The following is an 18,676-nucleotide window of genomic DNA, read 5'->3' on the forward strand; positions in this document are numbered from 1 at the left end:
CAAGGAACGGTAACAACTTGGACGTGACAAGCCCTATCAGTGTGAAGTATTTAAAGACACCAACTTTACCCTGAAACAGTGGCAATGCTGCACAAGGTGATCCTCCCAGCTCTCCTCCCCCCTACAAAAGATTCATCACTCTTGGATTTAGAAGTCAAGAAATTATTTGGCTGAACAGTTTCTGCTTTTACTGCTTCTTGTGAAGCAGTGTTTGCTAATTTAGAAATGTTTCTTTTTGCTGAGCCAAGTGAGGACAGACTGGAGGACTGCCCCTGCATGTGAGGAAGATACCTGGGACCTTTTTATAGTGAGAAGCCACAACTCATACATGGTCTTCTACCAGCTGTTTGCCAAAGAGCTGGGGAGACAACTTACTTAGAAAAAAATGAAATCAGCATACCAAATATTTTTAAAAACTGTGCTGTGTATTCTATACAACAGATTATTGTATTAGCTTAAATATGGGATCAGCATTCGTATATTTAAGGTGGATTACTGTGGATTTTTACAATTTGTTTTCCTGCTCTTGAATTTACTTGAGTAAGACATCGCTAATACAGGTGTATGTGTGTGCCTGTACTCTTGAAGTACAAAGATCTTGGATCATAATATTAAAAACTTCATGTCAAAGTGGTTGTGTTTTTCTTAGTATTCAGGACATTTTAAAATTAATTCTGATTCCTTGTTTTTACTCGGTATTGGAGTTCTGAAATTTATTATGTTATATCATACCTTGTTCAGCCGGTCTCTCACATCTGTGTTTTTTGTCAGTAATATAGTGGCAAAATTCCGATTTAGGAGAGGAGAGAAATAGAATAGACTATTTCAGTTGGAAGGGACTTACAACAATCATCTAGTCCACCTGCCTGACCACGTCAGGGCTGACCAAAAGTTAATTGCGTTGTCCAAATGCCTCTTAAACACTGACAAGCAATTTTGGGGTTTATGGATAACAAATGTTGTCAAGCCGGCTCTTCAGGAGTAGGTATACAGATGACTGGACAATGTTTACAGGGGATCATAAGGTTTTCCATTATGATCTGTGAGGAATTCATGATACTTTGCATGAGAAACTAAAAAAGGTACCAAATAAACATGCCAGTGGATATAGATTGTCTTTCTGAGTAGAGGGCTTTCCAGTGAGCCTTAAAATGAACTGGTGTTAGCCCCAATGTAAGTGATATTTTTATCAGCGGAGAAAAAAATCAAGGTGATAAAAATTAGCAAAGAAATCCTATATAAAGGGTCTCACCCTGTTGATACAGAGTAATAGGGATCACTATGTAAAATGGCCACAAGTCAATAATACATTTCAGTTTTTATAAAACCTTTTACAAAGTGCTAGGTGAAAGAAGAAAGAATGAGGCCTGTGCTTACAGATAAGAGGACTTTGTCATGCGAAGCAGTGACTCTGAAAAAGATGTGGGGAGTGGTGGTTGGTTATCAAATGAACACGAGTTCTGGAGCTGTTCTTTTGCCAAAAAGCTGCCTGTAATCCATGAATATATAAACAGGAGCACGGACGGAAAGGGAGGACGTCCGGAGGCTTCACACTATTATGGCTGTTTCAAAAATAGCGTGTGCTCAGTTTTGTAGTCTACAATGCAGGAAAGAGACATGAGGGTGGTAGAAGTGCTGGGAAACCTTCCTGAACATAAAATCCTTAATTTATTCAGCAGAGGTTAAGGGACGGTTTGGTACTTATAAAGGGAACAAAAAATTGTTAGGACATCTGAATTGTTCTATTAGTTCACCAAGATATATTAAGATATCATAGCTGGAAAGGGAAATTTTGCAAGTTCACCTTAAAATAAGGAATACATTTGAACTGGAAATACTGATTTATAAGTGAACACCAATCAATAGTTCCAGTCAGTTCATCGCCCTGAGAAATCTTTAAATCAGCTCTAATTCAAACGGGAATTATTTAGTGAAAATCCTACAGCCTGCATTAAAGTAGGAAGTCAGATGAAGAGATTGCAAGGACCACTTCTGGCATGTAAGTGCATTAATTAATAGTTTTGTCATGTATTTTGGAAGCTTTGGTTGCATTCTCATTCTGTGGCTTTTCCCTCATGTAGATTAGTCCTTGAGGCTTCAGATCTTTCCTAGATTCATAGCTTATAGGGCTGGGCTTGCAATTAGTCTGACTCCCCAAATAGCAATGTTTGAACTTGAACTTCCCTAGGTTTAATCATGTCGATTATTTTTCTTCTTCTGCATTCCATTTTTTTGTGTGCCCATATCTTTGATGTGTTTTCCTGTATAGATATGGATGAAAACTGCAAAATGTTGTCTGCTTTTTCAACTTTTTGATTTTATGTTGGTCACGTAAATGCTCTGCCATGGGTGGAATTTACTGACATCAGAGGACAAGTCAGCATTTTGTAGGAGATGCTCCATTATCACAAAAATGAGCTGATAAAGAGTTCTGGAACCATTTATATCCACTTGCATTCTGATTACCAGCCTGCATTGGGCATCCTTAGAATCGGTCACTTCTCTAAAAAGTAACTGGAGCATATTAAAAGGTGATTAACAAAATGACTAATCAATTATGGAACGTAATATCACATTTCACTCAAAGTCATTTTCCGTACTTAGCCAGAGGCCTTAATTATGTTTTTACACTGCTATGGATGATATGATTTTTATTAGATAGTGCTTATTGTATGAGATAAACAAAATAGTTGCATTAAAACAGATAGGTATTTGACTTCAAGATACATCGTTGATGTGGGGATTACTGGGCAGAAATCTTTGATCGGTGCTGTGAATCTGGCTGTAATGGCTCGTTCTATAAAAATAGCTGAGTATTAGAAATCCCTAGCAGAAGACAGCAGTATCTACGAGAAGGGAGGCTTTCCATCGTGATCTGCAATGCACAGGAGTATTTGCAGTTCAGAAAGACTGACAAGCCAGCGTGCTGTTCAGGGTAACGAAAGCTGTTTGCGTAAGTCCCCTTGCAGTCATCACGTCTCATTTAATTGACATCCCCTAGTTTGCTTTTCTCTTAAAAACTTCATTTGTCTGAGTATTCTGGAAAACCCTGCATTATCAATTTAGTATGGGCAAAGCAACTTTCTGCAGCAGCTATTTTCAGGAGCTAATGTTGGCCATTTGAAGCCCTGTCCCACCTCCAGCTCTGCCCTGTTTCGCAGCAGCACTGCTTGACTCCTGTTCTGCTGCCTGCTCCCACTCACGGGGCCGCGGTTGTGGGGTTCTGCATGTTGCATGCACATCAGAGCTGTATCGTGTTACAGGAAAACCCTACGCTGGCAAACAGCGTTCACAGTTTGTGCTTTAAGCATACCTCAAGGACATCTGCGTATGGTAAAAATAAAAATAGCCACACTGGAAAGAACATGGAAAAATTCTCTAGAGAGTGACTGTAAAATAAAATGATCCCATCTAAAAATACGGTGCGTACCTAGCACAAAAGTTCACCTTGATTTTAAAAGTCTTGCGAACACTGGAGGTGGTCTGGGGACAAATCCTAGGGCCACCAGAGGACCTGTGGTATGGCTACACTGAAAGGTGCAGGCAGAGGTAAATGGAGCCACAACGTGGCTGGGGGCTGTGCGGACACACCGGGAGCCTGGGATTGCCTGCACGTCCTTGGGCAGTGCAAGTGGCCAGTGATGCCATCTATGTGTGACGATACTGAGCACCTTGATGTCTTTCCCAATGTAGGCCTCCTTCATAGACACTGCAAGAAATAATAGAGGCATGGAGAGCCTCGCAGCCTGTATTTTGGTAAAATACAGCCTCGTCCCATAGACGGTTTGGGTGTAAGACTTTTCACTTGATTTTGTAATAGTTTTATTCTGTTTAAGTAGATAATGATCCTTACTTTCTGTATTTTCTAGACTACATACACAACAAAACCTTTGTGAAAGACATTAAAATCCTCTTCTCTATTGATGTCACACAGATATAACTCTCAAACGCAAATCCACCTGTAGTCCTGATTTTTCTGTGCACTAGTCATGATATGAATTTTATTCTTGAAGTATATATTCATCATTATTTTCAATACAACACAACTGTTCTTCACTTGTGTTGCAGTAACCCCTAGAGGTCCCACCGGACGGTTTCATCATGCTATGCACAACTGACATAATGAGGTTAATTTTATTGAGTGTATTTGGTTCCCTGTACCCCAATGTTCATGATTCATCATTTCTTTTGTCAGTGAATAGTGAGATAATGAGAAAGCAGGTTGACAAGGGCAGAAATAAATTTAGGTTTAAAACGACGGATGTGCCTTGTGAGCAAGTTCAGCCAAGTAGGACCTCAGTCTGTTCTATGGGAATTGCCAGGTCAAAGCTGACTCAGAATTAGTATTTATGAATACTCCATCAAAATGTAAGCATGAATAATGATAAATGTCTTATTAATACACCTATTAACCAATATTTTCCACTACCTAGTATCTTTTAAAATATCTATGCACCAAAGTTGGGAAGAACAATACTTTAAATATCGTCAGGTCAGAATTATGGCTGCCTGCTGAGATGCAGTGTGTGTCCTTCATACCAGGTAATAAAAATACATGTTTTCTACTATGTGGACATAAAATTTGCAATGTTGTTGCCTGTCCATTTCCTCACTTTTAGGAGTTGGGGTTTTTTAAGTGATAAATGTCATGCATGTTTTCACACAGCATTGCAGCATAGGAAGTTGAACTTTTTAAATGGGCTTTGAAGTGATGGAAATTACTGTAACTTTGTGATAGTTACACTTTATATCTGGGGAAAACGTAAAAGTATTTAGAGTTGAAAAGGTTTTAAAATAATTTAGTTGAAATCAAAGGAGCTAGATGCCCAGATGCATTTGAAATCCTCACAGTATGACTACTGCATCTTTAGACACCTAATTATCTTTAAATATCTGCCCTTTATGCTGCATTTAAATGCAAAACCGGTGCCATTTGTAGCTAGTGGTGTGTTTTCTGGCATGGATGTGTTGATGTATAGGTGAGCATTGCAGAGGTATTGAGAGAAACTTGTATCTTCAACCAGCGTTTTTATACAATAGAAAGTGTTCGTGAGACCAGGTATTATTACATTCTTCTATCCTCGTAGGTGTGACATTTCTAATCCAGTTAATATGTACTGCATTTTGTATACGCTTGCAGTTGAAAGGAGATTGCGTGTGCTGCTCTGTAGCAGGCACTGCGTGTTTCTTGGCTTTTACTGGGCTTTCGATGCTATGAGTCATGGAGACAGGGGAGTGCTAAACATTTCTGGCCACATTAAAGGAAGATTGGTCCCATTTGGCTTGCAATTTTAAGTACTTATTAGTTTATTTAATAAAGATTTTGACTGCCTTTTATTATGTATATGTGTGTGAATCACAGGCGTAGGAGACATGGCACATTCAGCCTCTAGCTCCAGAGGATCTGCTGTCTTGGAGACAAGCACGTTCTCGTTCTTGAACACCACCCCAGGCCGTGTCTACATTACAGCTGACGAGGGCTGGGAGCGGGACGGTTGTGTGAGCCACCGCTTCTGATCACAGGCTTGCCCTGCAGGCACTGCAGGCTGCCCGTTCGGGTGTGCGAAGGTGCCTGGCGGAATATTAAACTGCCAGACAGGCTTAGACATAGAGTCCCTTGGGCTGCGCCTGGGGTTGCACTTGTAGTTTCGCTGTCTGAATATAGAGTAAGTCTGATCCAGAGGGCAGCCTTTGGCTGACCCCAGCATGCGATGTGGAAATACCCATCGTCTCAGAGCATAGCCAGCTCTCTAAGCTGGAAAGTTAAGTCGAAGATACACGGCTACGAAAGGAGGGGGGAGAGAGAGAGAGCGCGAGCAATTTCAGCTGAGGAAACATCCATGACCTCGACATGCCCCAGCCATGATTTTGTAGCTCTCCACTGGTGATAATCCATGTTGGCTCAGACCCCAGCTGGGATCAGACAGGTCAGCTCCTGCCTAGAGATTTCTGACTGGGGAACAGAAACGCTGCTCCAAACAGAAGGAATAGAATGAAAAATTTTAGGATTAGACTGAGAAGACTTATGTTTGGCTTGGCAGTAGCAATGCCACACACGCATGCAGCGTTTGGGAGCTGCTTCCTGATGGCACCACATAAAATGTTCATGGAGCAGCATCCAGGCTGCGTATCAGAGTATTCGCTCGACTTGCGAATCTAAGTGTGGCTCCGGAGCCAACCACAGAGCTTGCTACTGGCCTCACTGGGCAGATTATCGCTTCTTTTATTTACTCTTACATTGGGCAGACCGAGAGCCTGATGACAAGTATGTCCAATGCATGATTTAGCTTCTGCAGATGGTCAGGACATGCCCATCTAATTTCTTGCATGTAGGGGCCGGAGGGAGAGAAAGCAAGGAATTTAATGGGCACTGGAGCAGTCGCAAGGATCACCCTCCTGGTACTCTGCAATGTAATGGGAGAGTCACACACGGTAAACAGTGTTTTATCGGTGAGGACACTGGGTTGTGTTTGCTGTATGGGTCTCCTTGGGGCTACGTAGGAAGAATGTTTCTCTACCTCTTGGAGGCCGCCGTTTGCGAGGTTTGTGGGGTTACGTTATTGATTGTATTTTCTTGGGAGAAAAGGTAAATAGAAAATCATTCAGTTGCACACCCTGGCATGAGTTAGACCTCAGGTCTCCTGTATTAAAGCTCAAGGTGACTGAGAAACAGAAGATACTTCAGTATTTAACCTCCCCGTGAAGAGACGTGTTTAATTCTTTACTATGTAACCGAGAATTTCTGTATTTTTCCGTGCATTTCAGACTCTGTTTCCAGCCATTCTAGTAAACATGGGTGTGTAGGAAGAAGGGCAATAATTGCTTTTTGAATGGTTGAAAATAATGCAATTAAACCCCTATAATCAGGATGTGGCTATTCATTTCAAGGTCCTTTTTGCTAAAGATCTATCCTGTGGTATCAGCCAGTGGCAGGTCTTGGGCTTCAGACATAAATATCCAGGAAGGCAAAGCTGGGCAGATCTTCAGATCGAATTTATCCATGGCAATTTTAAGGGTGGAGTGACAAGATCAGCTCTAGAAAAATAAGGAATGAGCTAGCTAGTTATCCAACCAACCATTTTAACGATCCTTTGGTTGCTTTCAGTGCAGGTGCTTCTGGACAAAGTTCTGCTCTCAAACACTCCCCCTCACTATAGATATTCCCACCGTTATTTTTTTATAGCATTGTCATTGTTTCCGGGAACAGAGAAAAGAGAATTTGATTATGTTTGTATCATAGCATCATTCAAGAGCTCCATTGTGCTTAACTGTGCAAAAAAACAGATTAAGAGAAGCTCTCATTCCCAGACAGCCAAGGAAGGTAAACAACAAAGAGCAGAGGAGGAAGGTACACAGTTAGGTACACACATATATATTACTATTAGATTTACTTTCTGCTTTCAAAGGTAAATAAAGAGACATCTCTCAGCCAAATCATCCATTTAATAACTCATTTTTCTGTAATGTTTGGATGTTAAGGAGAGATGCTTATAGAGGGAGGTGGCCTCGGAGAGATGCTCAGAAAGAAAGAGAGCATTCAGGGCATCGAGCGCAAGAGTCAACACCTCCCCCAGGTCTCCAAGATCATTTTGTTTGTTTTGAACGTGTTTTAGCCCACTGGCAGCTTTGCCTGTGCTCACTTCAGAGAGAGGTGGGTATGCTGTAGTATGTACAGTATGACTACATGGCTATTAATACACCCCCAGGGAAAGGGAGGATGGCAGAGTACAGTACATGTGAAAAGACATCTTGTTCTGGCGGCATCGTCGTTGAGTCATTCCATCCTGTCTGCGGCTGTGGGGAGCAGCCACTTCAGGGCCATAAAGCTGACACGGGCTAATGGTTATAATAACCACTTCAGGCAGAGTCTGGCTCCCCCCTCATTTAGTCTCCCTTCACTTTGGGTCTGTAAATATTTGTCCTGTCCACGTCTATTGTTGGCACAGAGGCATCAGAAGAAAGTTCTCTTAAGCCTTTGCTTGCATATTTGGCTTTGGGCCAGCGAAAGCTAAACCCGATCATCTTAGCCTCTTACTGCCCCTGCTAATTCTTTTTTTTTTTTTTTTCCAGTAGTAAAAGATGACTCTCTTCAAGATGGGCCGTAATTTCCCGGGGTAGGTTGGCACTCCCCCAAGGCATACGCATTTAATAGCATGTGCCGGTGCAAGTAAACAGCAGGATAGAGTGTTTTTTCTTCCTTTTGTACACACTATCCAATTTGTTCCTTGGCACTTTCCCCACTCATAGGGAAGGATGGCTGTCTCTGTATACAAGCCAGACTCTGATTTATTTATTTTTCGCCTTCCTTGCTGTAGCTGTCTGTAGCAGGCACACCGAATTTCCAAAAATGAAGATGTTAATACAAGTATCGCTTACTGCCCCTCCTGCGACATCCATGCCACTGTTATTTCCAAGTTACCCAAAATGAGAAAAGCAATTTGGATGAGTCAGGGAGTCTGCCCTGACTCAGACTGTTTAATGTAGGAGTGTCTCAGGGTCATGCATATTTCTATTAATATAGGGTCAAATTTGAGTAGGGAGCTCTGGTTTGATTTGCCTATTTTTAGCAAAGTCACACCAATGCAGCAAAACCAGCCAAACTAAACCTGGCTCGGTTTGCTTTGAATTTGTGTGAACAAAAAAAAAAAATAAAATACAATCATTACCTTAAGGTGATGAAACGTATTCATTTTATTCTGTGCTCAGCCAGCACACTAGTTTTTTTGTCTGTGGTGGGGGGTTTTGTACAAAATCCTCGTTTATTCTTGCAGTCCCCAATTGATACAACCAGCTAGCATCAGATGTTCTGATTTTGCAGTAAAAAGTGTTGAAACCTAACTATTTTTGTGTCTCATACACAGGTGGGGTTTTTTGGTTTTTTTTTTTTTCCTTCACACAAATTAAACCACGAAGACCTGTCTTGAATTCTGGTCCTGTCAAAGTCTATATGCAAGGACACTGAGAGAGGCTGTATCATTTCTCCTTCCTACCCTCTCAGAAGGCTCCTGATGCAAAGACCAATGAAGGAAGGGTTTGGATCCAGATGTGCTGCTTGTTACTGTTAAGGATAAGAAGCTGTGGGTAAATATTCACTGTATCTTTTGTGATCCCACCAAGGTTTATTAGTCTTGAGTCCAGCAAGAGTAATTTCATGTTAGAAAATCTTTGTGGTCCAAGGATTAGAACGTGTTAATTTTCTGGCTTCCAGGAAGGCAAATTGTCTTTAAATACAGCGAATAAGGGGGGAAAAAATAGCAAGAAATCAAACAGAGTATCTAGGGAGTGAGGGAAACTGCAGGAGAGTAGAAAATGGGTGTAGGAGAGTGTGTGGTGGGAAAAACCCTGTAACCCAAATCTCATATCTCTGGAACGGCTCAGTGAGAATTTCTCCTTGGCTGGGACAAGCTAGCATTGCTCTATTGACCTTTTTGAGGTTCAACAGATTTACCCCAGCTTAAAATCTGACCTTTTGTGTCCAGATAGCAAGGCGGCATAGAACTTGTGTGTCCAGATAGCAAGGTGGGAGAGATCAGAACAACACTTCCTAATCTCCATGAAGGCTTCTGAAGCAGATAAAAAGGCAGTGCTCCTGCTTTGCATTCTTGAACACTTCAGGAGACCAAGCAGGATGTTGAAGTTGCTCTGAATGAGATCGGAACGAGGGTTAGATGTTCTTGTAACCTTAAAAATGCAAGTAACGTTGATTTGTGTTCTCTTCTGAGAGCTTAAATGATTGAGATGTAAGCAGCCAAACTGAGACATGGCCCACTGCACTTAGTCTGGTAGCACTGTCACCACAAAGACAGAAAGAAAGATCATATCTGGGCACCAGCCTAAAAAAGGTTCTGTGGGCTGTTAAACAAATTAGGGATCAGATAACACGTCCTCCCGGTCACTGGGACAGTCTGTCTGCCTTAGAGTAAAACCACACATTGTGCCATAGCTAGAAATGCTCACTCTCGACTTCTTGTCATGTGTGAAAACCCGTATCGTTTTTATGGCTGTGCAAAGCATTAGATCATCTGAAAAAAATGACAAAAATCTGTAGTTTAAATTGGCCTTCCCTCTTTATTAAGCAATACCAAGAGTCAACACAGGTCTTGGAGCTCACCCAGAGGAAGTTTGGTATTTGATTTGAACATGCATAGTGCACCTCTAAAATTCAAACTTGACGTGGAGGCCAAGACAAATATATTCAGACATGCAGCCTGGACCGGCAGTCCATGTTACATGACAGCCCGATGTCATGCTCCCAGCCTGTGAAGCATTTGTAGCCAAAATCTTCCTTGCAGCATGGCAAACAAAGCCTTTCTGTTGTTTTTCTTTTTTTTTCTTTCTTTTTTTTCACTGCTAGACCTTCATCTCTATCCATTATAAGATTACCAGACAGAGAACCTGCCACAGAGCTCAAGCTAATGTGAGAAAATAGAATTCTATGTATCCATGCATGCACCAGTTCTGAAGAACTGATATTGCTTATGTGTTTATTGGCTGTAGATATGATCCACCTTTAGGCGGTACTACAACAGTATCTGCATCACTGCCTTTCCCAGGGCCATCTGTGATGTTCCTTGCTGATATGATTTTATAATTTCCTCTTCCTTCCCATCCTTCCAGTCTTACTTGCAGCAGGAAGACTAAAAAAAAAAAAATAATAAGGAAAATATGGTATTGTTGGATTTATAGTCAACAGTATCCTGGGAGAGGCATCTTTGGCTGCTCCACTGAAAAAGTTGCTACAAGATGATGTCATCTGGCAGTAGGCACAAAACAAGACGGGGTATTGCAGCAGCTAAAAATGACAATCTGCAATGCACCAGTATTTAGGTTCCAGGGTCCTATAAAGCAGTTCCATTCAAAGAGATGCAAGTAAACACCGTCTGAGTTCTGGCTCCTTGCAAGATGCACTGTGCCTGGATTATGCACATAATTTGGTGTAACCGAAGTAGAAGAAATTACTACACCTCAACAGAAGCAGGCTGTTATGTTTGCTCCAAAAATGACTTCTCCGCTTAATGCAATGTTGCAATCCAAATGCACCTGCTTTATAAATCACTTTTTTTTTTTTTTTTTAAAAATCACACAACTTTCTTCTAAACCCTTGGGAAGCGCTGATGAAAGACATATTTCTGAAACTGTTTAGCAAAATGTGAATTTGAGATTTGCTGTCTAGGAGTCTGGTGTCATAATCTCCAGAGTCAGATGTTCAGATCTTTGCAGAAAAGGCTGTTTGCATTATGGAAGCCACCTTAGTACTCAGGGCAGATCACAGAAGGCCCTTGCTGGTTCACTCACAAGCTGTGCAATATTTTTTTTTTTTTTTTTGCCTGGAGAATTGGCTCCTAAACAGCAACCATATTGGGCTTTGAAACATGCGACTGCCTCTCTAAGGCGGCCGTGAACAGCAAGTAAAAAAGTGAAGTTCCATAAGGACAGAAGGCAGTAGATAATCCTCTTGCGAGAAGGTAAACGCTAGGGCACACAGTGCACAAGCAAGGCAGATGATGTTTTGACTTAAAAAGGCAAAGCACCCAAAAATTACAGAAATATGCATAGATCAAGAATTCAGCTACCAGAATTGTTATGGCTGCCTTGGGCTTTTGATCCAGCAAATGGTACAGTAGCTTTAGATATCTCTCCTTCACCAAGTTCTCAGGCTGACATTCAGGATGTGGTCCAAGCAGCAGTGCCCTATGTATAAGCTCAGATGTCCGTTCATTAGTGACTTACCACACTTCTCTGAAGGCAGAGAAGAGGCTAATAGTGCAGGCCTGCAGAGAATATCGGTCTTGCTGTTGTGAAACCTGTATGGTAGGGCAGAAGGAGCTCAGAAACAGAAGTCATGATTACATGCCACGACCTGCTTGACATGACGTTCTCCACTGAACGTTTTCAGAATTGAAAAACTCGCTCGTAGCAGAAGCGGAGCTTTCCCCAACGTACAGGGTGCGACGGAAGAATGAAGTAGCTGCGCAAGGCAGCAGAGGCGTAGCTTGTGTGGTATCGCTGCAAAGCCGGTGGTCAGCAAAAGCCACAGATGAGGGTGGTGCCTGAAGACCTTCATCATGCCATGATGTGTACGAGGGAGAGGAATCACTGATGTGAAACAAGTCAAAACCAAAAGCCTCGTTTAAGCCTTCCAGCTTATCAACAAGAAAGAATATAGAGCCGATGAATGATCTCAGCAGAGACGCCGGTATCAAAGAAAGACTCAAAAACTTTGAAAGCCATCATTTGGGAGCACATCATAAGCTATAAAGCACAGGTTTATTTGGAGCATTAGCCAAGGTTGTGGACGTAAAGGAGAAGTCTTTATCCGAATTATGTGCAGGTAAAGGCCGAGTACTGACGACAAGGGGGTTCTCATGAATCAAAGTGTCCCGTCTTTCGGGCAGATCATTAAGTTGAAAGCAATAAAATGATGCCCAAAATGTGAAGTGGATTTGGTGAAAATGGTGGGTTTACTACGCAGTGATATTTACTGTGCTAGGTGGATGCTTGTAATAAGCAAAACGGGAATGCAGTATATGGTGCTCTGTGTCTCTAGGATACTGCCTGAGCCCACAGACCGTGCAGAACACGTGAGATGTAGAAATGAGATGCAGAACATCCTTTCATGTGGTTTTTTCCTGTTAAAATAGAGTTATGGCTTAAGCGTGCCTGGTTGTGTCCTTAGCGATCTTTGATCATGTGAGCAGGCAGAAGCTCGTAGATATTCAGTTATGTTAGAGAACACAGATTAGACATACCAAGAAAATTAAATTCTCTGCATCCTTTTTCTTGAAAAAGCCACAAATAAACTTGTTTTCCCAGGAGAGAGGTTTGTACCCATGTCAGTTTTGAGTCAAATCAGCAGGGGTTTTTTAATTATTTGAAACTTAGATTACTTAAGTTCATTGGTTTTATGTAATTTTCCATTTTATTTCCTTTTTTTTTCCCTGGCAACTGTTTGATAACACGAACAGCCAGAATACTTAACAGTTCTGATGAATGACTTCCCAAGACTCAGTAGCCTGGGTGATTGCTGCCCTTGTGAGCAGGATCACTGGAACTCCCTGTGCAGGCAGCCAGTAAATCTGCAGATACGTGTTTAAGCATTAAAATGGTACACAAAACTGAGATAAATTAACTCCCACAGACCTTTTTCTTTGCTGTGCAAAATGGGAAAATGAAAGCAGCAGCCCAAATGAATGGAGCTTTTACATGTTGCGTAGCATTACTTATTATGGATTAGAGAGTGAGCCCTGTTACCTGGTCAGGGAAGGTCTGTTCAATTATTTTTAAAAGTGATGTAGAATACCTCTGAGTGTCTGGGTGAATGATTATTTTAGACCAGATAACTGAATCCCTTTCGCATAAATCACAGCTTCTTTCTTCTTTGATCCAAATTTTAGGTCACTTCTTCCTTTCTTTTGTCTGGTTTGGCTGTCTGGGTACTTGAATTTTATCTGATATGCTTCCCCTTCAGCATGCTCCTTATGAATTTTAACTTTTTTCTTTTCCTTTTATGTTTTATGCTTAATAGCTCCGGTATCTTTTAGCTTGGATGTAGCTAAACAATACTTGGTGTTAAATAATTGGAAAGGTGGTGGTGTTCAAGAACTCCCTGGACCTCACCGACGCTGAATTTAAATAGTTCATATTAATATCTGAAAAGAAAGCAATGTATTCTCAGTAGAATGAAACATTTCAGATGGACTTAAAGCACTTTTTTTTTTTTTATTTTCTAAAGCAAAGCTTACTGCATATAGTAATTTACTCATATAGGACGCTACTTTTCAGTTACACTTACTTGGATGATAAAAAAAATCATACAACCTGCGATAGAGAGCTCTCTGGTCTACAGCAATTCCTGTGAGTTATGCATTGTATTCACCATCTCTGTCTTTGCTTTTACAGATGATAATATTACGTATTTTGCAGTCGACTCTCAAATTTTCCAGCTTTTCGTTGCTGATGTAATACTACATTTGTTTATGTAATGCTTCACTGTTTGGTCCACTCAGCTTGTGTTGTTTTCCTCTCTGTTGTGCTATTGAGGTATTTTTGGCAATGTTTGTCTTTGTTATTTGTGTCTATGGACTGACTACTATTTCTGTTTGTAGTACCTAAACCGGCTTAATTTACAGTGTCTTTTGTTTGCAGCAGTCCTGAGTGTGAAAATACTTTTGCTTTTGGAAAAACGCGATGGTTTGTGCAATCCGTTCTCAGACTCCTGATGAAGTAAATGAGAACTTTTGTCTAAATAATGCAGGGACAAACCCTACCCCACACCAGGCACAGCTGATCCAACAAGTCCTGGGAGCAAGGATTGGGATCCAGGTCTCTGTCCATCCCACTGACCTCCCTAATTACTACTTGCTTAGTTTTCTCTTAACTTCATCATTCTTCATTTCCAGCTACCATTCAGATTCAAGTGGGAGAACAGAGGGCTACGCCATTGAGTGTTTGGTTGTCCAATGATGAGAAACACCATCAGAGAAGGTGAAGGACATGGTTTAAATTCAGGCTTGAGATGGAGTTGAACTCGTGGTGCTTTTGGCACGTGTTACTGATAGAAAAGGTGGGCGGTAGCAGCCTCTCTACCAAGCACCCTTTAAAAAGGATGAACCTTTTTCAGACTTGTGTCTGTCCTTAAAACTGGATTCAAAGCTCTGCATCCAAAATGGGTGATGATGCTAAATTCTAGGAAGAGCTGAAAATAGAGGTGCATCCTTGGACTTATTGTGTCTTGCCAGCTGACTATAGGCTGCACCTCGCTCGGTGCACAGGCTTTCTGTATCTCACCTTCTGGAAGTGCCTCTTTGTCTCCATTGCCTCTACAAGAAACTTCTGGTTCTTATTGTGCCTGTCACTTCGGTAAAACTCAAGGGGAAGTCACTACTAGGTGATAGTCATCTGATTCTCACCCCTTTCTCTGATATGTTTCCCCTAAAACATTATTTTGCATTCTCCTTGCTTCTTCCCTTCACTAGTCCAAGACATGAGTGGCTTGTTAAGTAGACGAAAATAGATACAGGCACTTGGAAATTCCTATTGTTCTCCAGAGAGACGACTGTCTAATGTCCAGCAGAGCAATGCCTGAGACCCATCTGTCAAGATAACAGCTGCCACTTTTTCCATAGTTCGTTTATAAGATCACTGAGATCAAAACTTAGAGATGGAAAAGACCTATTTATAATAACAAACTGCGCTGTTAATAGCTCCTTTCCACTGTGGCTCTGAAGATACTTTAAAGGCATACTGAATGAAGCCTTTCAAGATACCTAAGGCAAAGTATATTAATGAATAATATTATTGCTGGGTATGCTAGAGACTCTCTTTCTGACCTTGGTGAAACTCCAGTCATTGTTTCACAGGGAATAAAATGAAGGTGAGTTATACTTACACAGCTGTCTGGTGACAGAACCTATTCTTTTTGACATCCAGCTTTTTGCTCTGATCACAAATCTGCGCTATTCCGTATTCTTGCAGGAGTCTGCTCTGGAGAATAGTCCCAAGTGCATCATTTAACTTAGTTTTAAATTACCGTGATCTAGGTCTTAAACTGCTACATATATTTTCGTATTTCATTAATATCAGGGGAACTGTGCCAGTTTACACCAATAAGAACCTGCAACACCAGGAACAATGAACAAAAATAGGAAACAAATGTGGCAAAAGAAGAATTTCGTAGCTACTATTATTTCAGAACGTACTCTCAGAGTTTAGAGGCAGTGTGATACTTGTGACACTGCTAGGGTCTGCCTTGGAGGATGTAAAACACTTTTTACATTGAAAACAATACTGCAAAAATACTCTTTTTTGTGAAAGCAGGTGCATCCTCGTAGGTGGGAAGAACAAATATACATCTATAGAAAGATTTGTTCCTTTGATGAGTGTATCTATCTCATCTATCTTTTTAAAGGACAGCCTAGAAAAATAATGGTATCCAAATAAGACATTCTTCCACCGAAGCGTTGCAGCAAATGATAAAGGCTGCTTAGCAGAATGCCGGTTTTATCTGATCTTAATGGTAGGCTGAACTTCTGACAACATAATGAGGGTTACCCAATAGATAACTTGTTAATAAACCCTTCTCAGACTTCATTCAAAGACTAGAAGTGGCTTTTATTTTCTGTTATTTCTACAGCATGTTTACTGTATGTCTTACAGTAAGTGACTAGGTAGATCTGCAGTCACGGTGTCTAACAGACCTTAGGCAACATAATCCACAGGAAAGTGTTTGGTATGCAAATCAAAACCAACTTGGTTTTAAACTGCATTTTTTTCAACAATCTTGCCTGTGATCAAGTAATTTTGGGTGGGATTAATCTCAAGTCTCTCTAGCTACCTAGAAGTCTTTGGTCTGTCCATGTCAATAGAGAGGGCGGCATCTAGATACCTGTCCTTCTCCGCTCTTGAGCAAGAGATTCGTTCCTTGAGCGAAACAGCAGTGTGTTTCACCAGATTACCCTGGAAACTGTGCGTGTTAGGCTGAAGTGAGGCCCCATGGTGGCCCCAAATTGGTGCCAGTGAAGTCATGTCTCATTTTCCCACGTGGAATTGCAGGCGAGAGGAGACGATTCCCCAGGAATTCTCCGAACGCTTGTGAACGGAGGGGATATTGCATAATGCCAGCCAGGAAGGTTATACCGCATCTCTAAAATAAGACACATTACAGGAATGTCTGACCAGTCTGGATCGAAAAGTTGGATACCCCGGATAAAAAATGTTTGACTTCTCCATTATGTATGTTTTATGTACATATGAGATCATGGCGGTGTCTGCTTCTGACTTATTTAGAGTATATGTAATGTTGGCACATTGACTGTGCCTTCTTACATGGCTCAGCCAACACCCATTTTTATAAACCATGTTTTCTTCTCTGGTTGCATCTTGTGCGTCTCTCTCTCTTTTTCCAAGAATGTTTTTCTTTTTCTCCTTCTTATTTAAGAACAGAGTAGCTGCTAAGTCCTTTGCGTGGTGTTAGACGATTGCTGTGTTTGTCAAGACGAGTTTCAGTAAAACACTCCTCTGTGAAGGAGGTATAGCCATGCTATGTGTTAAGAAAGTTGGATGTGATAAAGAATGCGGTAAACAGGGGCCTGCGGGAGCGAAAGAGCATTCATTCACTAGGGATGTAGGGGGAAATATTATTTTTCAGTTCCAAATGCCCCAAAGGCCAACATACCATTTTAATGTCTTGGTGTTAAGTGGTAACATATTAAGAATATACTTTTTCATGCTCAAATTTATTGTCTGGGTACGCATAGCCTCTTAATCCAATGCCCTACTAGACATGCGTAGATTTGTCACTAGTTTAAGTGCTAGCTTAAGCCAAGGGAATCAGAAGTGTTGCACTGATAAACTAAGATTTCGAGACAGATTTTATTCAGAAGGAAATGGAGGCACATCCTGGAAGTCTAAGCAGTTGAAAATCAAAGGCTGCCCAATCTGGGAACAGCTCGTCATTAAAGCACACCTAACTGCTGATGCAGTATTGTTATATTGGGTCAGGAAGGTCTTGCTTCTGCCAGATCATTCAACATTCCCCTTTCCTGAGCAGAGGAGGAATTAACTGGTAGGGAAGCTGGTTCTTTTCTCCCCAAACCCCCGTCTTGTGATCTCGGAGCCATGCTCAGAGCTTTCCCAAGTAATGTCTGAAGATCCTTTTCTGCTTCCTGTGGTGTTTTTCCATGCTCCCTGCACCCAGATCTGTATTCAGAAGCTTTGGTGACCTAACTTGGGCCCTGCTTGTGCCATAGACTCAAAACCAGCTGGTTTTCATGTTCACCTATTTCAGTGAGGTTTAGCCCCCCACTGAAGTGTGTAACTTCCCAGTGGAAGGTCATCTGCACATTCATACATATCCTACAGACTAAAATATCAAATCCACATGACCATTGCACAGGCAATCATGAAATAAAAACGGGGAGGAAAGAAATACATGTGTGCGTTGTGATATAGGATGAGACTGAGAATGAAACCAAGAAGAAAAAAAAGAGCTTAGTTATACTGTCCTGTTATCTTGGTGCATTAGATGGCCAGAATTCCTTGGCCAAGCTCTGCTGCATGTGTTCAGGTGGGAAATCTTGCAAAATGTCTTTGTTGTATTACAGCCATGCTCTTGAACTGCTCTTTGTGCTTCCTGTCTGGTGCCAGAGGGCAGGGACAGAAAGACCTATCCCTGTCAGGGCCATTCCCTCTCCCTCCAGAACCTCTGTTACAGGACATGGTATTTCGGGGTAGAAACGCAAGCGATGCAAAGTATTTCTGTAGTAATATATTCTCTCTAAAATGTTGCTTTAGACATCTATTGTCCTACTCATTAGCATGCCCAGATTGACCTGATTCTGCCATGCTTATTCGAATGAAATTTGCCTTATGCTGCAGAGCATGTATATTTTACAGCTGAATTTTGTAATAGTAACAGAATCAAACCTTAAAATAAAATGACTGGTTTAAGGCAACAGGATACCAGAGGAATTGTTTTGGTCTCCGTAACAGTTCATGTAGAATATGCTTATTGAGCCTCGTATCTGCCTTGAAGGTAAATCTACTTTTTTTGTCTCTTTTAAAAATATGCAAATCTATAAACCCGTTAGGACAGAATAATGCCTCTCAGTAGAGTGAACCAGACAATTGCATGTAATTTGCTTGGCTGTGAAGTCACGCTAAGTGCAAGGCTCTTTCA

The 18,676-nt window shown here is 41.3% G+C and overlaps 1 protein-coding gene across 2 annotated transcripts in view; it reads left to right on the forward strand.

The window, feature by feature from the left end:
- Window positions 1–18,676, forward strand: part of FKBP1B (FKBP prolyl isomerase 1B) — a 46,366-nt gene that overhangs the window by 16,904 nt on the left and 10,786 nt on the right. The window contains exon 1 of one of the 2 annotated variants that reach the window (XM_074581983.1): window positions 1,860–1,999. The exons of the other annotated variant lie outside the window; for it this stretch is intronic. The gene's annotated coding sequence lies outside the window, so the exon portion shown is untranslated. Of the gene's footprint in view, window positions 1–1,859; window positions 2,000–18,676 lie in introns of those variants that run through there. 2 annotated transcript variants of the gene reach the window in all.

The sequence above is a fragment of the Larus michahellis genome, chromosome 3 (genome assembly GCF_964199755.1).
Source record: "Larus michahellis chromosome 3, bLarMic1.1, whole genome shotgun sequence".
In the NCBI taxonomy this organism is placed as follows: domain Eukaryota; kingdom Metazoa; phylum Chordata; class Aves; order Charadriiformes; family Laridae; genus Larus; species Larus michahellis.